Source organism: Lithobates pipiens, unplaced genomic scaffold (genome assembly GCF_037356315.1).
Source record: "Lithobates pipiens isolate NorthernLeopardFrog02 unplaced genomic scaffold, aLitPip1_a1.2 Scaffold_19, whole genome shotgun sequence".
Taxonomy (NCBI): domain Eukaryota; kingdom Metazoa; phylum Chordata; class Amphibia; order Anura; family Ranidae; genus Lithobates; species Lithobates pipiens.
In genome coordinates, this window is record NW_027507764.1 from 581,979,259 (window position 1) to 582,002,064 (window position 22,806).

Below are 22,806 nucleotides of genomic sequence, written 5' to 3' on the forward strand. Positions count from 1 at the left end.
CCTCCTGGCCGAATGAGGTATTCTATCCAAAGGATGGATTGAGCCTCTTAAACGGGTTTGAACGGACATAGTAGCAGTAGGGTGAGGCCAGGTCACAGAATGTCCTGAACAAGAAGCAGGAAGCTCATTGGGCATGGGCTGGACTGGCCTAACTGGTGCAAAGGCCGACTGAATAGTATTGTCTCAAGGAGGATGCAGTTTCCCAATCCATGAAATTGGCAGCGGCTCCGGAATCCAGATGTGCTGAGACCGAATGAGAGGAAGCACCGACATGAAGCAACACAGAAAGGAGAAGACGAGAAGGTGAAGGTGATATTTCAGGGTCTAATACGCCACCTTCCAGATGTATTAGCCCTGAGCGTTTTTCTGGACGAAGAGAACAAGTGTCACGGAAATGACCTTTGGCCCCACAATAGAGGCATAGGCCCAGAGTTCTGCGCCTAGTGCGTTCTTTGGGAGATAACTTAGTCCAGCCCAACTGCATAAGTTCCTCGGTAGGCAGGGGGTGCTCCTCGGATCGAAGAGAAGGGACTGGGGACTCAGGCTGCCTAAAGAACGGGGAGTGCTGGCGTCTTTTTTCCAGGGCCCTCTCCTGAAAGCGAATATTGATCTGGTTACACAAGGTGATGACACTGTCCAGATCAGCAGGAAGGGATCTTCCTGCTAATTCATCCTTCACTCTATCAGAGAGGCCATGTAAAAAGGTTGCAACTAGGGCCTCATTATTCCAGCTCAATTCAGCTGAGAGGATACGGAACTGAAGAGCATACTGTCCCACAGATGCGGACTCTTGACGGAGACGTAAAAGATGTATATATCCACTGTATCCAGTTTAGCTAGATCTGACTGCAGTCCATTCCTGGTGTACTGTTTCTAATATACTTCTGGCAGGCAGGTTATTCAGTGAGCTGCAGTGCATAAGATATATATACAGTCTCCTACATATATATATCCACTGTATTCCAGTCTAGCCAAGCCTATATCTGACTGCAGGCCATTCCTGGTGTACGTTTTCAAATATGCTTTCAGTCAGGCAGGTGATTCAGTGAGCAGCAGGGAATAAAATATATATCCACTGCATTCTAGTCTAGCCAAGCCTATGTCTGACTGCAAACCATTCCTGGTGTATGTTTTCAAATATACTTTCAGGCAGGCAGGTGACTCAGTGAGCTGCAGTGCATAAAATATATATACAGTCTCCTACATATATATCCACTGCATTCTAGTCTAGCCAAGCCTATATCTGACTGCAGACCATTCCTGGTGTACTTTTTCTTGTAAACTTCAAGTGTTTTGCTAATACAATTTTACAGCATGTCTGGAAAGCCACCAAGGAAAGGCAGACGCTCACAGGCCACTATAAGTGGGCAAACAGGCTCTGTGTCTACAGCCAACAGTGCTGGTCGTGGACACGGTGCATCCTCAGCACGTGGTCGTGGGGCGGGCTTGTCCTTTTTTTTGGCAGCTGGCCATGTTGATCCACAACATGCAGAAGAGTTGGTAGAGTGGATAACTAAGCCGTCCTCATCCTCCTCATCATCTGTCACCCAGGCTCAGGGTAGTTTGCCTGGTAAGGTATAGGGTACTAAAGTACATAGGGTTGAGTGAGGTACAGTCTGCTATTCCTTAAGGACTGGTATCGGTCCACAATATATAAGGTTGAGGTGCACTACTGCTGACTGCTGCCCTTCTGCTGCAGTAGTCCTTTATGAGTATAGGGACTGAGGTACAGTCTGCTAATCATTCACAACCTACTAGTTCCACAAAGGTCCTTATAAGGACTGGTAAGGTATAGGGTACTACAGTACATAGGGTTGAGTGAGGTACAGTCTGCTATTCCTTAAGGACTGGTATAGGTCCACAATATATAGGGTTGAGGTGCACTACTGCTGACTGCTGCCCTATACTGCAGCAGTCCTTTATGAGTATAGGGACTGAGGTAAAGTCTGCTAATCATTCACAACCTACTAGTTCCACAAAGGTCCTTATAAGGACTGGTAAGGTATAGGGTACTACAGTACATAGGGTTGAGTGAGGTACAGTCTGCTATTCCTTAAGGACTGGTATAGGTCCACAATATATAGGGTTGAGGTGCACTACTGCTGACAGCTGCCCTTCTGCTGCAGTAGTCCTTTATGAGTATAGGGACTGAGGTACAGTCTGCTAATCATTCACAACCTACTAGTTCCACAAAGGTCCTTATAAGGACTGGTAAGGTATAGGGTACTACAGTACATAGGGTTGAGTGAGGTACAGTCTGCTATTCCTTAAGGACTGGTATAGGTCCACAATATATAGGTTTGAGGTGCACTACTGCTGACTGCTGCCCTATACTGCAGCAGTCCTTTATGAGTATAGGGATTGAGGTACAGTCTGCTAATCATTCACAACCTACTAGTTCCACAAAGGTCCTTATAAGGACTGGTAAGGTATAGGGTACTACAGTACATAGGGTTGAGTGAGGTACAGTATGCTATTCCTTAAGGACTGGTATAGGTCCACAATATATAGGGTTGAGGTGCACTACTGCTGACTGCTGCCCTTCTGCTGCAGTAGTCCTTTATGAGTATAGGGACTGAGGTACAGTCTGCTAATCATTCACAACCTACTAGTTCCACAAAGGTCCTTATAAGGACTGGTAAGGTATAGGGTACTACAGTACATAGGGTTGAGTGAGGTACAGTCTGCTATTCCTTAAGGACTGGTATAGGTCCACAATATGTAGGGTTGAGGTGCACTACTGCTGACTGCTGCCCTATACTTTATCCTTTATCAGTATAGGGACTGAGAGTTTTGTCACAGAGTCATTTAAAAAATGACAGGCAGAGGAAGAGGCAGGCCCTTCCGCAGGGGTGGTAGGGGTAGGGCAGGAGCAACAGGCTTGAGCCAAAGTGGGAAGTTGCAGAAGGTGCGTTCAATTACTTTAAAGGAAGCACCAGACTTGGTTGAGTGGCTCACTCAGCCTTACTCTTCTGCACCCTCCTCATCCTCTCTATCTACACCCTCTTCTTCACTCTCTGCTATGTGCACCCCCAAAGAAACTACCACCAACAACACCACCACCACCACCACCACATACCTTCCGCTTGAGTCACAGGAATTATTTTCCGATCCATATCAAGACATTTCTGATGCGCAGCCACTCTTGGCATTGGATCAGGAAGAGGAGGTAGCAACAACCGCCACTCAGCAGTCTGACGACAGTACCTAGATCAGCCCAAAGAGGAGGTTGGTCCCCGGTGTTGCTGCCTACTCCGAGATCTCTACTTATAGCGGTGGGGAAGGTGACGTCGATGATGATGTGTCTAGTGATGTCACGTGGGTGCCCACAAGAGAGGAAGAGGAGGGGAGTTCAGAGGGAGATATGGACCAGCAGATAGGGAGGAGAAGCAGGAATAACTTACATTGCACAGGAGGGACAAAGCAGACTGCTAATGTATCAGGGGCGAGTCATCGACCATGTACGGTCACATCTGGCCCTCCCAGGATGCCGGCACATAGCTCCGCAGTGTGGGCTTTTTTTAACGTGTCCGCTGCTGACAATAGCGTTGCCATCTGCAATCTTTGCAGTCAACGCATTAGTCGCGGTAAGCCCAACACTCACCTAGGGACGACCGCCTTAAGAAGGCACATGAGCAGCCATCACCGAGCCCAGTGGGAGCAATGGAACACACAAAGCCACACTCCAGGCTCTCACCGTCCAGCCTCGTCTTCTACTTCTCCTTCTCCTCTCTCCTCACAATTGTCCTCCACTCCACCTTCCATCACGCCAAGCTCACGTTTTTCTGCAAAAAGGCAGGATTCCGTGGGCCTAATGTTCGAGCGTAAAAAAATTATGACGCCGGATAACCCTCTTGCCCAACGGTTGATGGCTGGCTTGTCAGAACTCATAGCCCGCCAACTACTGCCATATAAACTGGTGGACTCGGAGGCCTTTCGCAAATTTGTGGCCATTGGAACACCACAATGGAAGGTCCCAGAAAGGAAGTATTTCTCAGAGAAGGGCATCCCAGAGCTATATGGCCATGTTCAGCGGCAAGTGAATGTATCTCTGGCACACAGTGTCGGTGCCAAGATACATCTGACCACCGACACGTGGTCTAGCAAACACGGGCAGGGAAGGTATATCACTTTTACTGCCCACTGGGTGAACCTTCTGACGGCCGTCAAGCATGTAACCCGTGACACCCGTGTAGATTTGGTTTTACCGCCATGGATTGCATGCAGGCCTGGCTCTTCTTCTCCTCCTCCTCCTACTCCATCCTCCTCCCTCTCCTCCTCGGCTGACTCCTCCTTTTGCGCTGCTAGCGTCTCTTCCGCTGCGCCGCCCAAGCTCCCCAGAACCTATTTGACATGCCAGGTGAGATGTTGCCATGCCGTGCTGCGTCTGTTGTGCCTGGAAGCCAAGAGCCACACTGGCCCGGCACTCCTTTCAGCTTTGCGTTCACAGGCAGATCAGTGGCTAACGCCGCTCAATTTGACAGTTGGTAAAGTGGTGTGTGACAACCGTGCCAATCTGCTTAGCGCATTTAAACAGGGCAAAATTACGCACGTGCCATGCATGGCACACGTCTTAAACTTGGTCGTGCATCGATTCGTTGTCAAATACCCTGGGGTCCAGGACATCTTGCGGCAGGCAAGGAAAATCTCGGCCCATTTCAGAAGATCTTACACGGCCATGGCTCGCCTTGCTGACATTCAGCGGCGACACAATCTGCCGGTCAGACGTCTTATTTGCGATTGCCCGACGAGATGGAACTCAACCTTCTATATGCTTGATAGGCTGCTCCAGCAGAAACGTGCAGTTAACATCTACCTGTATGAACTCTGCGTCAAAACAGGTTCTGGGGAGCTGGGTTTTTTTTCACCGCGCCAGTGGCTGCTCATGCATGACGCATGCAGACTTCTGCGGCCATTTGAGGAGATCACCAAACTGGTCAGTTGCAGCCATGGCGCCATCAGTGACATGGTACCTTATGCCTTCTTTATGGAGCGTGCATTGCGTCGTGTCATTGATCAAGCTGTGGAGGAGCAGGAGCGGGAAGATGAGGAAGTTGCAATGCTGGATGAATTCCCAGGGGGGGCTACTCTATCTGAGACAAGTGAACAACAGGAGTCTGAAGAGGAGTCAGAGGAGGATGGTGCCAGGGCGGATGAGGAGGAGCAAGAAGAGCATGCTTTAAACCTTTCTGGGATCCCTGTTGTTGTGCGTGGATGGGGATAGGAGAATGAAGAGGACAACATTATCCTGGATGATGAGCAGGAGCCAGGCCACCACACCGCTTCCAGTTTAGTGCAAATGGGGGCCTTCATGCTCCAGTGTTTTAATAGGGACCCCCCGTATAAAAAGCATAAGGGTCAAGGACCAGTACTGGGTGGCAACGTACTTAGACCCCAGGTACAAACACAAAATGGCAGAAATGTTACCGCCGTCACAGAGGGCTGTCAGAAAGAAGTACTTCCAGGCCTTGCTTCGAGAAATGCTGCATTCTGCTTTTGCGTGCGCTGGCAGAGGAGCAATTCCCACTCCCAGAGAAGGAGTTGCGGGTACCAATCCAACAGCGCCTTCAAGAAGAGGCCAGTTTGAAGATGTGTTGGTGACTTCGGATATGAGGTCATTCTTTCAGCCGACCCATTGACAGGTGTCATCCGGATCCAGCATCACGAAAAGCCTAGACCGTCAGGTGTCCGACTACATCGGGTTAACGGCCGATGTGGACGCTCTGAGGAGTGATGAACCCCTGCACTACTGGGTGGGCAGGCTTGACCTCTGGCCAGAGCTTGCCCAATTTGCAATCGAACTTTTGGCTTGCCCCTCGTCCAGTGTCCTGTCCGAAAGGACGTTCAGCGCAGCAGGGGGGATCGTGACCGATAAGCGTACTCCCCTAGCTCACGACAGTGTTAACTACCTCACATTTCTAAAAATGAATGAGGCATGGATCTCTGAGGAATTCAACACATGTGACCAGTAGACCATGTATACGTCTATAAATGATTTTTTTAATCGAGCACACAGACCTTCTTTCTTCATTTGGCTCACTTCCTTCTCCAAAAAAAGCACACCGTACTATATGCCCGTACCCTCCTGTTTGAAGAGGTTGAGCGGTGTCATATTTCTACTGGGGCTGCTTATTATGAGGGGCTCCCACCATCCCTGTGCTGTGCTGACTTCCTCCTGGGGCTGCTTATTATGAGGGGCTCCCACCATCCCTGTGCTGTGCTGACTTCCTCCTGGGGCTGTACCTCTGCTGTGCATATTATGAGGGGCTCCCACCATCCCTGTGCTATGCTCATTATGAGGGACTCCCACCATCCCTGTGCTGTGCTGACTTCCTCCTGGGGCTGCTTATTATGAGGGGCTCCCACCATCCCTGTGCTGTGCTGACTTCCTCCTGGGGCTGCTTATTATGAGGGGCTCCCACCATCCCTGTGCTATGCTGACATCCTCCTGGGGCTGCTTATTATGAGGGGCTCCCACCATCCCTGTGCTGTGCTGACTTCCTTCTGGGGCTGCTTATTATGAGGGGCTCCCACCATCCCTGTGCTGTGCTGACTTCCTTCTGGGGCTGCTTATTATGAGGGGCTCCCACCATCCCTGTGCTGTGCTGACTTCCTCCTGGGGCTGTACCTCTGCTGTGCATATTATGAGGGGCTCCCACCATCCCTGTGCTATGCTCATTATGAGGGGCTCCCACCATGCCTACGCTGTGCTGACTTCCTCCTGGGGCTGCTTATTATGAGGGGCTCCCACCATCCCTGTGCTACGCTGACTTCCTCCTGGGGCTGCTTATTATGAGGGCCTCCCACCATCCCTGTGCTATGCTGACTTCCTCCTGGGGCTGCTTATTATGAGGGGCTCCCACCATCCCTGTGCTACGCTGACTTCCTCCTGGGGCTGCTTATTATGAGGGCCTCCCACCATCCCTGTGCTATGCTGACTTCCTCCTGGGGCTGCTTACGGTGCAGGTGTCAGTGCTGTATATCACGGTGCTGGTGTCAGTGCTTTATGTCACGCTGCTGATGTCAGTGCTCTCTATCACAGTGCTGGTGTCAGATAACTCTATCACAGTGCTGGTGTCAGATAACTCTATCACGGTGCAGGTGTCATTGCTGTTTGTCACGCTGCTGATGTCAGTGCTCTCTATCACGGTGCTGGTGTCAGATCACTCTATCACGGTGCATGTGTCATTGCTGTATGTCACGCTGCTGATGTCAGTGCTCTCTATCAAGGTGCTGGTGTCAGATCACTCTATCACGGTGCAGGTGTCATTGCAGTATGTCACGCTGCTGATGTCAGTGCTCTCTATCACGGTGCTGGTGTCAGTGCTCTCTATCATGGTGCTGGTGTCAGTGCTCTCTATCACGGTGCTGGTGTCAGTGCTTTATGTCACGCTGCTGATGTCAGTGCTCTCTATCACGGTGCTGGTGTCAGATCACTCTATCACGGGGCAGGTGTCATTGCTGTATGTCACGCTGCTGGTGATCATCTCCTGCACCCTCTTCTTTGCCTACCCTGACCTTCCCTCTCCTCCATTGCCTTCATGCGCTCCACAGTCCTGAATTGTCACAACAATTTCACATATAAAAAAATAATGCTTGTAGTTGTTGATCCCAGATTCACCTCATACATGTGTTATGTCATTGGCCATGTGGTGGGACTATGGTCAGCTAGTAATTATTTTGTGGCTGCAAATTTGACCTGTAGGTTTGCAAAGTTCGCCTCCCATTGAAGTCAATGGGGCCTGCTGCGAACGTTACGGTTCGCGAACTATCGGCCGCGTTCGCGGTCCGCGTTCGCGAAACGTTCCGTCGGAAGTTCGTCCATCACTAATGGACAGCCCCATCTCTGAATAATTTTTCTTTATACAAAAATATCTACATTTAACATTTAAAACCTTCAAAACCTTTGCTACTTATCTCCACTGCATCCTATTTCACAATGATCTGAGGTGTATCTACCCCCTCTTTTTGCCAATGACCCCTTCTGGAGTAATTTCCAAACCTTGTGAAGATCAATATAAAAGATTTTTAGATATTCCCTGTGCCCTCATATAATCAGTTGTGAGGGGAACTGGGCAATTGATTTGCCATCCGCTGCTTTAGTCTCTCTGCTTCTAGATCCAATCCGAGATCACGGACAGCCCTATTGGCATATTTGGGATCTAGATAAATATTCACAAACTCTTATTAATGTCACCACCCCCAGTGCAGACACCCCCCAGTGCAGACATCCCCCCAGTGCAGACACCCCCCTCCGTGCAGACCCCCCAGTGCAAACACCCCCCTCCGTGCAGACCCCCAGTGTAGACACCCCCCTCCGTGCAGACCCCCCAACAGTACAGACACCCCAGTGCAGACACCCCCCAGTGCAGACCCCCCAGTGCAGACACCCCCCCAGTGCAGACACCTCCCCAGTGCAGACATCCCCCTCCGTGCAGACCCCCCAGTGCAGACATCCCCCTCTGTGCAGACCCCCAACAGTACAGACACCCCAGTGCAGACACCCCCCCAGTGCAGACCCCCCAGCAGTACAGACACCCCCCCAGTGCAGATCCCCCAGTGCAGACACCCGCCCAGTGCAGACCCCCCCCAGCAGTACAGACACCCACCCAGTGCAGATCCCCCAGTGCAGACACCCCCCCAGTGCAGACCCGCCTCAGTACAGACCCTCCCTCTGTGCAGACCCCTGATCAGACACCCCTCCCCCAGTGCAGACCCCCACAGCAGTACAGACACCCCCCCTTACATACCTCAGGGGAGGCGGCTTCATTCCGCTCCACGCTGAGGGACACAGCCGCGGCGCTGGACTGTGCTGCGGCCGTTGTTAGCGGTGGCGCTACCCACGGGTGTCACCCCTCTGGCGGGTGTCACCCGGGTGCGGCCCGCACCCGCCTAGCAACGCCACTGCTGTGTCCTAAACTATGCAAATCTTTCTGGGTATCCCATAAATTCCTTAACCCCATCCAAGTTCTAATCCCTCATAAAATACAAAACAAAGTTAACAGACTATTCATTGTCTTGGAGTGTCTGGAAGTGAATGCCGGGCTTGGCAGGGTGACAGATGGGCCACAACACTCAGCAGCCCCGACGGGGGTACCACAACATGTGGTTTGCACAAAGAGCTAACAATCAGAATAACTGTAAAATACCGTTTTTTTTAACTGACTGTAATCTTAACAGCTATAGCCGCTAGCCATAATCACATGAAAAAACCCGACAGGCTGGTTGCACCCAAGTTGAACTTTCAATCAGCTTCATTCCTACTTGAGATCTGGAAATTCTAGTTGGACAGGTAAATAAGGTGTTACTGTTATACAAGACAAGACTATATTACTGTAACATGCACACCTTGTTTACAGGTACTGATGACTTAATCATTAACAGGATCTATTGGGAGGATTTGTAACGAGCAGTCAATACGAATGAACTCTGCTGACTGCAGTCAGTATCATTCACACCAAGTCACCAGTAAAGATACAGGGAAAGTACTGACCGTTTAGGGGTGCCTCTTCTACTAAATAGCAGGTAAGGACCATGGTGTTCTCTTTTGGAGGTGCTCATTCTGTATCTTCTACCCAGTGTATCGAATTCCTGAAAACCATGACCGTTTATTATGTAAACTTCCAATCATTTGCATGTTTTCCATAGGATCTCTTGAATGAGAATTGCAGTCTTTGTAATGCTTTTATCTTTTTATGTACAGAATGAAAGAAAGAGATCAGCTGTGCATAAACGTATTATCGTGTGAATGTGTCTTAATATCTCTTTTTACCCGTACAGCTTGTAATTATACATGTCTAAGCATTTCATACGCAGGCTCTGCACGATGCTTTGAATGCTATACAATGCAACTCGTGTGCAACAGTTGTCCATTATCATTGGTCAAAGCCAAAGTCGTGTCCAAGTTGCACCCATCCAAAGTTGCATCAAAGTTGCACTTCAAAGTCAGTGCAACTTCGGAGTCTTACAAGAGTGAACGGGTATTTTGGGGCTTTAAATGAGGCACATCTATAGCCATACGCCTCCATCCCTGAATCTGAAATTTAAAAGGAAAAGATCTGGGATTTTAAACGAAGCACGTGACACATAGCTTTTAAAGTGATCAAATGCATGATGGCACATTTATTCTTTCATATACATAGATATCATGATGGCATATTATTATATTTCATATACATATACAATATGTACACACAGATGCCATGAATAACACATTGCAGTATAATTGTTGTGGGCTGGCTCGTAAACCATATCATAAAATATATATTAAAATCATTAATCATTACAGAAAGTTCATAATAATCTAAACTGTTAATGCATCTAAAAAAGCTTGACTCATGCGTTTCGTGGAATTCACTCCACTTCTTCAGGAGCAGAGGCAAGGTGCGTATCTGCAACAAACATATAGATACCTATGGTTAACGCAAAAAAAGTAAAATGGGCTAGAAAAAATATATCAATCCCTGAGTTACTTACAAGTCAGCCCCAGATTCAGCTTGCGGTGTTACTAATTGAGGGCTGCCAAGGATGTGTCTGTCCCGGGAGCTGTGGAAGTGGCCCGTGGAAAACCAAGGTACACGCGTGCAAACCCTCAGAAGGATATGGGTCTCATGTCATAGTCGTTACAAACGCAGGTGACAGCTCTAGTGAATTTCCGTAAAGAATAGTGAATGGTGAATGAATCTAGTAAGTGGTGCTGTGTGCTAAAATAACAAAAGCTATGACTATTAATAGGATGAAAAGAAATGGTGAACATGTGGGGAAAATAAGTGGAAATAAACCACAACCCAAGGGTGGAATAACTGTAGGTCTTTATGGACCTTGCTTTGTGCACTGGTCCAAATCATTTGGTGGAGGGGGGATTATGGTGTGGGGTTGTTATTCAGAGGTTGGGCTTGGCCCCTTAGTTCCAGTAAAGGGAATTCTTAAGGCGTCAGCATACCAAGACATTTTGGACAATTTCATGCTCCCAAATTTGTGGGAACAGTTTGGGGATGGCCCCTTCCTGTGTCAACATGACTGCGCACCAGTGTACAAAGCAAGATCCATAAAGACATGGATGAGCAAGTTTGGGGTGGTGGAACGTGACTGGCCTGCACAGAGTCCTGACCTCAACCCAATAGAACACCTTTGGGATGAATTAGAGTGGAGACTGCAAACCGGACCTTAGATAGATAGATAGACAGAGATATATATCTCTATTTATATATATATAGATAGAGATATATATCATAGAATAGAACTTTGATTTTGTTGACCCCCTTGCTGCCTATTCTCTACCCAATTCCACTATTTAGATTCACTGCCTTCCCTCTACTCCCTTCCATTATGCAGCTTCATTTCTTTCACTCTATTTCCTTCCATTATCCAACCCGACTGCCTTCCCTCTAATATCTTCCATTATCCAGCCCAACTGCCTCCTGTCTACTCCCTTCCAATTTCCAACCCCACTGCCATCTGTCTACTCCCTTCCATTATACAACCCACTGCCTTACCGCTACTCCTTTCCGTTATCCAACCCAACTGCCTTACAGCTACTCCCTTTCAATATCCAGCCTCACTGCCTTCACCTTACTCCTTTGCATTATATAAACTCCTTGACTTCCCTCTACTCTCTTCCATTAATTAACCAAACTTCCTTCTCTATACTCCCTTCCATCATCCAGCCCAACTCCCTTCTCTCTACTGTCTTCCATTATCCAACCCCACTGTCTTTGCTCCACTCTCTTCCATTATCCAGTCCCATTGCCATGTTTCTACTCAATTCCTTTATTCAAACCCACTACCTTCCCTTAACTCCATTCCATCATCCAACCCGTCTGCCTTCCCTCTGCGCCCTTACATTATCCAATCCAACTTCCTTCCCTCTACTGCTTTCCATTATTCAACTCAACTGCCTTCCCTTATCTCCACTCCATTATCTAGTTCCACAGCCTTCTCTCTAATCCCTTCCATTTTTTTTTAACCCAACTGCTTTCCTTCTACTTCCTTCCATCGACCAGCGTTCCTTCTTTCTCTACTCCTTTCCATTCTCAAACCCCACTGCCTTCCTTCTACTCCCTTTCATCATCCAACACATTTATCTTGGCTCTACTCCCTTCCATCATCCAACCCTACTATCTTTCCTGTACTTCCTTCCATTATCCAACTCCACTGTCTTTCCTCTACTCCCTTGCATTATCCAACACAACTGCCTTCCCCCTACTCCTGTCCATTACTCAACCCCACTGTCTTCCCTCTACTCCCTTCCGTTATCCAACCAAATTGCCTTCTCTCTACTCTTTTCATTATCCATTCCAGCCGCCTCCTTTCTACTCCCTTCCATTATCAAGCCTCACTCCCAACCCTCTACTCCACTCTATTATCCAATCACACTGGTTTCTCTCTAGTCCCTTACATTATCCAGCCTTCTCTCACCTTCCTTTCTTTATCCATTCCCACTGCCTTCACTTTACTCCCTTTCATAATCCAACCCAACGACCTTCCCTCTACTCTACTTCCATTACCCAATCCACTGTCCTCCTTCCACTACCTTACATTTTTCAACTCAATTCTCTTTTCTCTACTCTTCTATTACCCAACACAACTGCCTTTCTTCTATTCTCTTCCATTATCCATCCTAACTGCCTTCTTTCTACTTTCTTAATTTATCCAGCCTCACTCCCTTCTCTCTTCTTCCTTACATTATCCAACCATATTGTCTTCCCCCTACCTCCTTCCATTATCAATCTTCACTGCTTCCAGGGTCTGAAATCCCTTTCGGTAGAATCTTCCCCCTCGCTGAACGAGAACAGGAGGCACTAAAAGAGTATATCAAAGAAAACTTGAAAACCTTACCTACCCAGAAGGAGCAGGAATTTTTTGGGTTGGTAGAGAAAAAGGACCACTCCCTACAACCTTGTGTGGACTATTGGGAGCTCAACAAAACTACAGTTAAAAACCGATATACTCTCCCTCTAGTAACCAAACTATTTCAGAGTTTAAGGTTGGCTGCCATCTTCCCCAAACTAGATCCAAGGGGAGCCTACAATTTAGTCCGCATCCATCAAGGGGATGAGTGGAAAACGGCCTTTCGCATCCGCTTCGGCCACTATAAATACCTGGTGATGCCTTTTGGACTATGCAATTCCCCTGGCTACCTTCCAACACTTTGTCTATGACATATTCTGAGACTTCCTGGATGTATTTTTGATTGTTTACCTAGATGGCATCCTGATTTTTTACATTTCTCTAAACTTTCATCGAGGTCATATCAAAAGGGTGCTGAGCCGGCTTCGCCAACACGGACTATATGCTAAAGGTGAAAAATGTGAGTTTGAGCATCCAATTCCTGGGACTGGTAATCTCACCTGAAGGGATCACAATGGACTCTAAAAAGGTCTCTACTATCTTAAACTGGCCTGCACCTACCAACAAGAAGGGGGTGCAGCACTTTGTAGGATTTGCCAACTTTTACAGGAGTTTCATCAGGGGCTTCTCCACTATCATAATCCCTATCACACAGCTGACTAAACAGAACCTCTGCTTCCAATGGACACCCGAGGCACAAGCCACATTTGATACTTTGAAGGGACTGTTTATTTCTGCACCTGTTCTTGATAACCCGTCTCCGTCTCCGCCATATACACTAGAAGCAAAAAAAGAAGTCATCTCCCAACGCCAAGGCCCTAAGTATCTGATGCATCCAATAACCTTTTTCTCCCATAGGCTCTCTCCAGCAGAGAGAAACTATGACTTTGGGGAATTACTGGCCATAAAGAGTGGATGTACCTCCTGGAGGGAGCAGCGTATCCCATATTGAGCTATACTGACCACAAAAATATTGAGTACCTGAGGACTGCTAAACTGTTCACCTGAACCAGTGAACAGGATTGCACCAGACCCCATACTGCCAACTGCGGTTGCACTTGTGTGAACCTGGCCTTAATCACAAATTAAATCTAATCTTTGGCACTGTGTGAGTGTCCAATCTAAAGAAGCGATAAGATAAGAGTTGTACAGAAGGCTTCTAATATGATGAGCTGATAAGATAAAATAGTAGCTATTTTATTTTTTAAGTCAAGATAAGGTTTTTTACAGCTGTTACCGAAAATTCAGTCATTAACACCAAGCGCCAAAAAGAAAAAAAAATAACAGCAAAATGCTAACATTAGCCAGGAAATAATAAAGGATTGATAAGAATAAATGATGTGGCTCTTTGCTAGCTAGGATATGAAATTCTGTGAAGTAGAGTAGAATTGAAAAAAAATTGTGTCTAAGTGGCGATTATTTTGTATACAAAAAAATAGTAATGTGTGTGTGCAACATTCCAATATTCATAGCAAACTCAATTCATATACATATAAAGTGCATCTGATGTAAAAAGTGCTCTCAGTGCTTGGTATTATAAATTCATATCAATACAAATATAAAGTGCATCTATCCCGCAACTTAATGTGAAAACAACAATATTGTGTAAAAAATACAAAGAATAATTAACTGTCCAATTGATTGATACCCTGTATCAATCTACAGTATCTCACAAAAGTGAGTACACCCCAAATATTTTATTCTCCCTTTTCATGTGACAACACTGAAGAAATGACACTTGTCTACAATGTAAAGTAGTGAGTGTACAGGTTGTATAACAGTGTACATTTTCTTTCCCCTCAAAATAACTCAGCACACAGCCATTAATGTCTAAACCGTTGGCAACAAAAGTGAGTACACTCCTAAGTGAAAATGTCCAAATTGGGCCCAAAGTGTCAATATTTAGTGTAGCCACCATTATTTTCCAGCACTGCCTTAAAGGGGTTGTAAAGACAAATAAAAAAATAAAATAACAAACATGTTATACTTACCTCCACTGTGCAGCTCCTTTTGCACAGAGTGGCCCCGAACCTGGTCTTCTGGGGTCCCTCGGCGGCTGTCTCAGCTCCTCCCCGCAAGAACTAACCACCTTCATGTGAGCTCTCTCGCATGGTGGTTAGTTCTTGCGGGCGCGCTTCCGTGATACGGCCAGCGGCTATAGCAGCTCCCTGTATCACTTGGCCCTGCCCTGGTGCACTGTGTCATTGGATGTGATTGATAGCAGTGCAATCCAATGGCTGTGCTGCTTTCAATCCATCCACTTTAGCCAATCAATGGCCAGGCTGAGCGGCGAAGAGGACATCGGGGCAAGCGCAGCAGGTGAATGGGCTCAGGTAAGTAAAATGGGGGAGCTGTGGGGGGGGGGGGGGGGCGGTATTGTCGGATGTTTTTTCACCTTAATGCATCCTATGCGAAGCTTTACAAGCGGTTTAACCCTTTTGGGCATGGAGTTCACCAGAGCTTCACAGGTTGCCAGTGAAGTCCCCTACCACTCCTTCATGACGACATCGCAGAGCTGATGGGTGTTAGAGACCTTGCGTTCCTCCACCCTCCCTTTGAGGATGCCCCACAGGTTCTCAATAGTGTTTAGGTCTGGAGACATGCTTGGCCAGTCCATCACCTTTACCCTCAGCTTCTTTAGCAAGGCAGTGGTCGTCTTGGAGGTATATTTGGGGTCATTATCATGTTGGAATACTGCCCTGTGGCCCAGTCTCTGAAGGGAGGGGATCATGCTCTGCTTCAGTATGTCACAGTTCATGTTGGTATTCATGGTTCCCTCAATGAACTGTAGCTCCTCAGTGCCGGTGTTCTGGCGTATAGAGTCTGGGCATCACATAGTGTCCACTCCATACTGCGCATGCGCAGTACGGAGCAGACGAAGCTTCGGAAAATCTCCGAAGCTGAACGGCGCCTGCGCCGTGAGTGGAGGTGGTAGCCCCACCATCCAAGCGGACATAGGGTTGTGAATTTTAGAGGGCCCCTCGTGGGCGAGCTTTGCTCGCCACGCTTCGGGCTCTGCCTCGCTGCGCTCGGCTCTTTTTTATTCTAACTCTATGTCCACTTGGATAGTGGGGATAGAACCTGGACTCACGGCGCAGGCGCCGTTCATTCTCGGCAATTTTCGGAATCTGTGTTCCTGTGTACTGCGCATGCGCAGTACGCAGGGGACACTATCTGATGGAGGACGCTATTTGACAAGACACTGGCAGCACTCATGCAGCCCCAGACCATGACACTCCCACCACCATGCTTGACTGTAGGCAAGACACACTTGTCTTTGTGCTTGACACGATCTGAACCAAATAAGTTTATCTTGGTCTCATCAAACCAAGGACATAGTTCCAGTAATCCATGTCCTTAGTCTGCTTGTCTTCAGCAAACTGTTTGCAGGCTTTCTTGTGCATCATCTTTAGAAGAGGATTCCTTCTGGGACGACAGCCATGCAGACTAATTTGATACAGTGTGTGGCGTATGGTCTGAGCACTGACAGGCTGAACCCCCCACCCCTACAACCTCTGCAGCAATGCTGGCAGCACTCATACGTCAATTTCCCAAAGACAACCTCTGGATATGACGCTGAGCACGTGCATTCAACTTCTTTAGTCAACCATGGTGAGGCCTGTTCTGAGTGGAACCTGCCCTGGTAAACCGCTGTTTGGTCTTCGCCACCATGCTGCAGCTCAGTTTCAGGGTCTTGGCAATCTTCTTATAGCCTAGGCCATCTTTATGTAGAGCAACAATTCTTTTTTTCAGATCCTCAGAGAATTCTTTGCCATGAGGTGCCATGTTAAACTTCCAGTGACCAGTATGAGGGAGTGAGAGCTATAACACCAAATTTAACACACCTGTTCCCCATTCACACCTGAGATCTTGTAACATTAACGAGTCACATGACAGCGTGGAGGGAAAATGGCTAATTGGGCCCAATTTGGACATTTTTACTTAGGGGGGTACTCACTTTTGTTGCCAGCAGTTTAGACATTAATGGCTGTGTGTTGAGTTATTTTGAGGGGACAGCAAATTTACACTGTATATATATATATATATATATATATATATATATATATATATATATATATATAGTATATATTCTATATATACTTTATATACAAATATAATAAAATATTTACAAAAATGTGAGGGGTGTACTCACTTTTGTGAGATATGTATATAGTCCAAAGCAGGGGTAACAGGGGGGTATAGTGCTTAGAGGGCAACCTTTTGAGCACAGTGTGCTGGAAAATGCCCTCTAAGCACTATAAAATAGTTATAAAAAATATATTAAAGGGACAACGTCATCACTCTAAAATATCAGACACACAGGACATTACTGCAGAAATGTATAGTAACCGCATGAAACCCTGGCGCACATGTATTTCCATTTATCTGAGCCACAATGGTCTAAAAGTGGATTCACCTGGAGCACAGAGCCATACTGGCAGTGGCGGAATTATCAGGGTCGCAACAGTCGCAGTTGCGACTGGGCCCTGGAATTCCATCACTGTGGGGGGGGCCCGGCGTGGTTGCTATCCACAGGGCTGTGAGTGGAGAGCGTGTCTCTCATTTAACAGCAGCGCAGAGACACAGGGACTGACGTTTAATTTTCCCTCGTCCTCTCTCCCAGGGAACACAAAACACACAGCTGATCTGCTCCCCCTTGGGCCCCCCCTCCCCTCCTCTCCTGTGTTCTCCGCGGGCATTCAGGTGCGAAGCTAACAAGCTCACATTTCCCGCGGAGAACACAGGAGAGGGGAGGGGGGGGGCCGAAGGGGGAGCAGATCAGCTGTGTGTTTTGTGTTCCCTGGGAGAGAGGACGAGGGAAAATTAAACGTCAGTCCCGGTGTCTCTGCGCTGCTGTTACATGAGACACGCTCTCCACTCACAGCCGTGCTGACCCCTCTCCAGTGTGTGTATAGACTCAGGAAGATCCCGCCGCCTATCAACATCATAGAGCTTCTGATCGTTGCCTCCCCCCAGGTGCGGGGGGGGGGGGGTTACAGAGATCTGCTGGGGGCCAAGGTGCACAGCGGAGTCCAGCAAGGTACAGAGAAACCTCTTTAAGGGGGGGTGACTGTCTAGGGACCCTAAAGTAAGGGGGGCTCTCTGGGGACCCTGATGTAAGGGGGAGTATCTGGGGATCCTGAACCTGTGAACCCTGATGTCCAGTACCACCACCACCACCGTGCCACCCACCTTCAGTACCACCACCACCCACCTCCAGGACCACCACCCCCCCCCCTCCAGTACCACCACCGTGCCACCCACTTTCAGGACCACTGCCACCCCCCCTCCAGTACCACCGCCACCCCCTCTCCAGTACCACCACCATGCCACCCACCTCCAGTACCACCGCCACCCCTCTCCAGGACCACCATGCCTCTCCAGTACCATCGCCACCCTCCTCCAGTACCACCACCCACCCTCCAGTACCACCACCCACCCCCCAGTACCACCACCACCCACCTCCGTTACCACCGCCACCCCTCTCCAGGACCGCCACCCCCTTCAGTACCACCACCGCCACCCACCTCCAGTACCACCACCACCCACCTCCAGTACCACCGCCACCCCTCTCCAGGACCACCATTCCCCTCCAGTACCACCGCCACCCCTCTCCAGGACCACTATCCCCCTCCAGTACCACCACCGCCACCCACCTCCAGTGCCACCACCAGCCCCCCTCCAGTACCACCACCACCACCCACCTCCAGTACCACCGCCACCACCTCCAGTACCACTGCCACCCCTCTCCAGGACCACCATCCCCCTCCAGTACCACCGCCACCCCCCTCCAGTACCACCACCGCCACCCACCTCCAGGACCACCACCCCTCTCCAGGACCACCATCCCCCTCCAGTACCACCGCCACCCCCCTCCAGTACCACCACTGCACTGGTGACACAGGTTTCACTCGGGACACAGGCTGCACAGAAATTTTTTACTTTGTTGTACAGTGGAAAAAAATATAGTATCAAAATCATGCTTTTCGGGGGGGGGGGGGGGGGGGGGTCCCTTCCTGATTTCTTGCATCGGGGCCCTGAGGTTTCTAGTTACGCCTCTGCATACTGGTCCTTTCTGGGTTAGTTGTATGCTGCATGTGTCATAGATTTCCACAAAGTATTGACCAATTGATGGACTATGAGTCCAAGGCTTCCTGATGAAACGAACATAAGGGTACGTGAAATGCGTTGATGCAAGCAGAGACACTAGGAAGTTAAGCTGCATGTCATGCACCGCTGAGCCGAGACAAAATAGAGCGCAGCGCTACACGCTGGACATTCTGCAGTAATGTCCTGTGTGTCAAATATTTTAGAGTGATGGCGTTGTTCCTTTAATATATTTTTTAGAACTATTTTATAGTGCTTAGATCAGTGATTCTCAACCAGGGTTCCTCCAGAGGTTGTAGGGGTTCTTTCAGCAATGGGCAATTTCTGTCTCTCAGATAAGTTCCCACTCACACCATTGATCTTTTTAGCTATCTGTAAGGAGGTAATTATTCCCATTGACCACAAGTGTAAGGACCATGACCAGTGTAGACTAAAATGATCCTTTCCATTCTGCTGTTACCCACTATACCCCTCAACCACCCCTTACCATCTTTACCTGAATGACGACACCACACCTTCTTTGGAGTATAATGGCCATAACAGCCTTTTATTACACAATAACCAATAAATTACTCCAACCAAAATATATATATAAATATATAAATATCTATATACAACAAATTAAACATTAGCATATAACAACATGACCCCAGTCTGGTGATCTCTGACGGTGACCCAACATAATCCCCAGAATAACCAATTCACTGCGGTACCCATTTTAACATAACCAGGCCTCCAGCTGTGACCGCTCGTGAGACAACTTCCGTCAGTGAAAAACACACCAGTATTCCCTCCACCTTCAGGAATACACCGGAGGGGCCCATACCACCACTGAGCCCCCCACCCCTTTTAGATCACCACTGATTTTACCGCCAACCGTCAAAGACCACCAGACGAACCGCCACAGCCTGAAAGGGAGATACCTCAACCTTGAGGGCGACCCCACACCCTCAGGGCCTTCTGAATACCATCCTGCAGTCCCATTGACCAAAGGTCGATTCCAACGTCGGTCAAGTGGACCCCATCCCGCCTCAGGTACAGACCCACATTAACCTCCAACTCTCTATGCCGAATCAATATTCCCCCGTTCTGCACCACAAACCTTCCTATCACCTTGTTGATTCTAATCCTCGTTTTATTGATGCTGACTGTAGACCTCGCCCACCTCCAAACCATCCTGGCCACAATATCCGACCAGAGCAGTATCGTGTCAGGGAACTGAAACCTCAAACGCATGAAGTCAGCCTTTATATCCGCCAACAGGTCTCTGACCTTGCGGACCCCCAAGTCATTCCCCCCGGCATGAATGACCAAAACGTCCGGGGGCCTGTCCAGCCGTGCATACCTGTCCACCTCTTCCACCACTCTCGCCCACTTCATCCCGGGGATCCCCAACCATCTTATGCAAGCATCCCTCCTGGAAATCCCCAATTGCCTGCCGTCTGGTCGCTCGTCTCCCCTCCTGGCCCCCCAGCACACATACGAGTGCCCAACAATCCAGACGAGGCGATGTGGACCTCCATCTGAAAAGGTAAAAACAAAACAAACCACAACTGAACATGTGCACCATCAACCCAACTCCCACATCCCCAGTACAGAGACTGGCAGAGACCCCCACCCAGTGACCGATAGCAACCCCACCACAAAAAACCCTGTATACATCCTGCCGTACCGTCCCAAAGACGGTTTTTCTTTCCTGTTATTATGTTAAAAAATATTTTTTTTTTTTTTATTGTTTTTGTAAAACATCACTCCCTTGCCAACTGTGGTCGCATGTAGGTCCGGAATCGACGAGATTCCCATCTCCCAATTCTCCGAACCACCGCCTCGTCCAACCCGCACTTGGCGGCCTCCGTGGCCGCCCCAATACGGAAGGAGTGCGAGGCGTATTCTGTGCAGTTTAACCCCACCTCCGTCAAACAACGCCGAAACACTGCTATAAATTGAAATTTCGACAGGAAAAACCCATCCTCATGGCGCAGGAAAGGGCCTGTCCCCCACCCTCGTACCGCCCGGAAATTCTGCACTGCCGCCACCGGGCAAACCCCCGATCCCGGGAGCGCAAACAAAGAAATAACAGCCCCCTTGCCCTGTTGGTCCGTTTTCGATCTCCGCAAACGCAAACACACCCGGTCTTCCATCAATGTCACATCCTCCTCCAACAGCCCACCTGCCGTCCGCTTTGAGGGGCTCACCAGTTCCCCAATACGAAATGCCCCATAAAATGCCAGGGAGAAAGCAGCAGTAAAAAGCAACGCTTTGTATCCCGCAGTACACACTGAGCCCAGCCATGCACAAATCGCCTGCAGGTTCGCAAACGTAACCGGTCGCCTAGTATCCTGCCGCTTAAACTGCCTCCGATACCCCTTCAACGCCTGCCGAACCCAAAAGTCCTTCGTCCAGTCTTCCTCCCCCATCAACTTACACAAAAATGCCAAACCCGCCAACTTCCGATCCAGCGAAGCTGCGGACACTCCTCCTTCCATATTCCTGGTCACGAAGTACAGCATCAGCAACCTACCATCGGGTCCCCGACCACTTACCCCCTTCTCCCGCACCATATTCGACCATTCTAACCATACCTTCGAATAGGCCGACCAGGTGGACTCACTCAGTGACCGTCGTACCCATCCCGCAATGACGGCAGCTCCCACATCCAGTCCGGGCAAGACACCCCAACCGCCTCCGCGTCCGGTGCCAACTCCCTGAACTTGTCCCACTGGAAACGAGATAGAGAGTCCGCCAATGAGTTCTCCACCCCGGGGATATGGACGGCACAAACAAAAACATTCAACTGCAAGCACCTAAACACTAACTGCCTCATTAGCCGTACGACCGGCAGGGAGGAGGCCGACATCCGGTTGACCACCTGCACCACACCCATATTGTCGCAGTTTATCCGTAGCTTCAAATTTTTGCAATCTTCCCCCCAGAGCTCCAAAGCCAGGACCACTGGGAAGAGCTTGAGCAGTACCAAATTTCCCAGGAACCCGGCCGTCCTCCAGGACTGTGGCCAAGGCTCTGCACTCCACCGGCCCCGAAAGAACGCCCCGTAGCCCGTGGACCCCGCAGCGTCAGTGACCAACTCCACATCGAAGTTGCTCACCGGGCCGGACATCCACATAGCCCTACCGTTGTAGGTGGCCAGAAAGTCGTGCCACACCCGCAAGTCCTCCCTATGCTCCCGGCGCAGCCGAATGAAATGAGTGGGAACCTGTACACCCGCAGTGGCCGCCGTCAGCCGGTCGGCAGAAAACCCTCCCCATGGGAATGATCCTGCAGGCAAAATTTAGCTTGCCCAGCAGCGACTGTAAGGTTCTCAACTGAACCTTCTGCCGCCCTTGAATCTCCCTAATGTCCCGCTGCAATGCCTCCAACTTGTCACCAGGCAACCTGCACTCCATAGCCACCGCATCAATCACAATCCCCAAGAAACTCAGCTCCGACGTCGGACCCTCTGTTTTATCCGCGGCCAATGGGACCCCAAACCTGCCCGCAATGTGCTGCAACGTGGACAGTAGAATCGCACACACAGCGGAGGCAGGTGGGCCCACGCACAGAAAGTCATCCAAATAGTGGATAACCGGCTCCAGGCCCGAAACATCCCTCACCACCCATTCCAGAAAGGAGCTGAACGCCTCAAAGAAGGCACAGGAAATCGAGCAACCCATGGGCAGGCACTTATCCACGTAAAACTGTTCCCGCCAGTGACACCCCAGCAGCCGGAAGCTATCCGGGTGCACTGGGAGCAGCCTGAAAGCTGACTCAATATCAGCCTTAGCCATAAGTGCCCCCTGCCCATAGCGCCTAACCCACCGCACAGCCGCATCGAACGATGTGTACGATACC

At 49.1% G+C, this 22,806-nt stretch overlaps 1 protein-coding gene across 1 annotated transcript in view; it reads left to right on the plus strand.

The window, feature by feature from the left end:
- Window positions 1-9,382: 9,382 nt before the first annotated feature.
- LOC143997703 (cytochrome P450 2C20-like) overlaps window positions 9,383-22,806 on the plus strand; it is a 157,734-nt gene continuing 144,310 nt past the window's right edge. The window contains exon 1 of the mRNA XM_077493483.1: window positions 9,383-9,525. The gene's annotated coding sequence lies outside the window, so the exon portion shown is untranslated. The remainder of the gene's footprint in view (window positions 9,526-22,806) is intronic.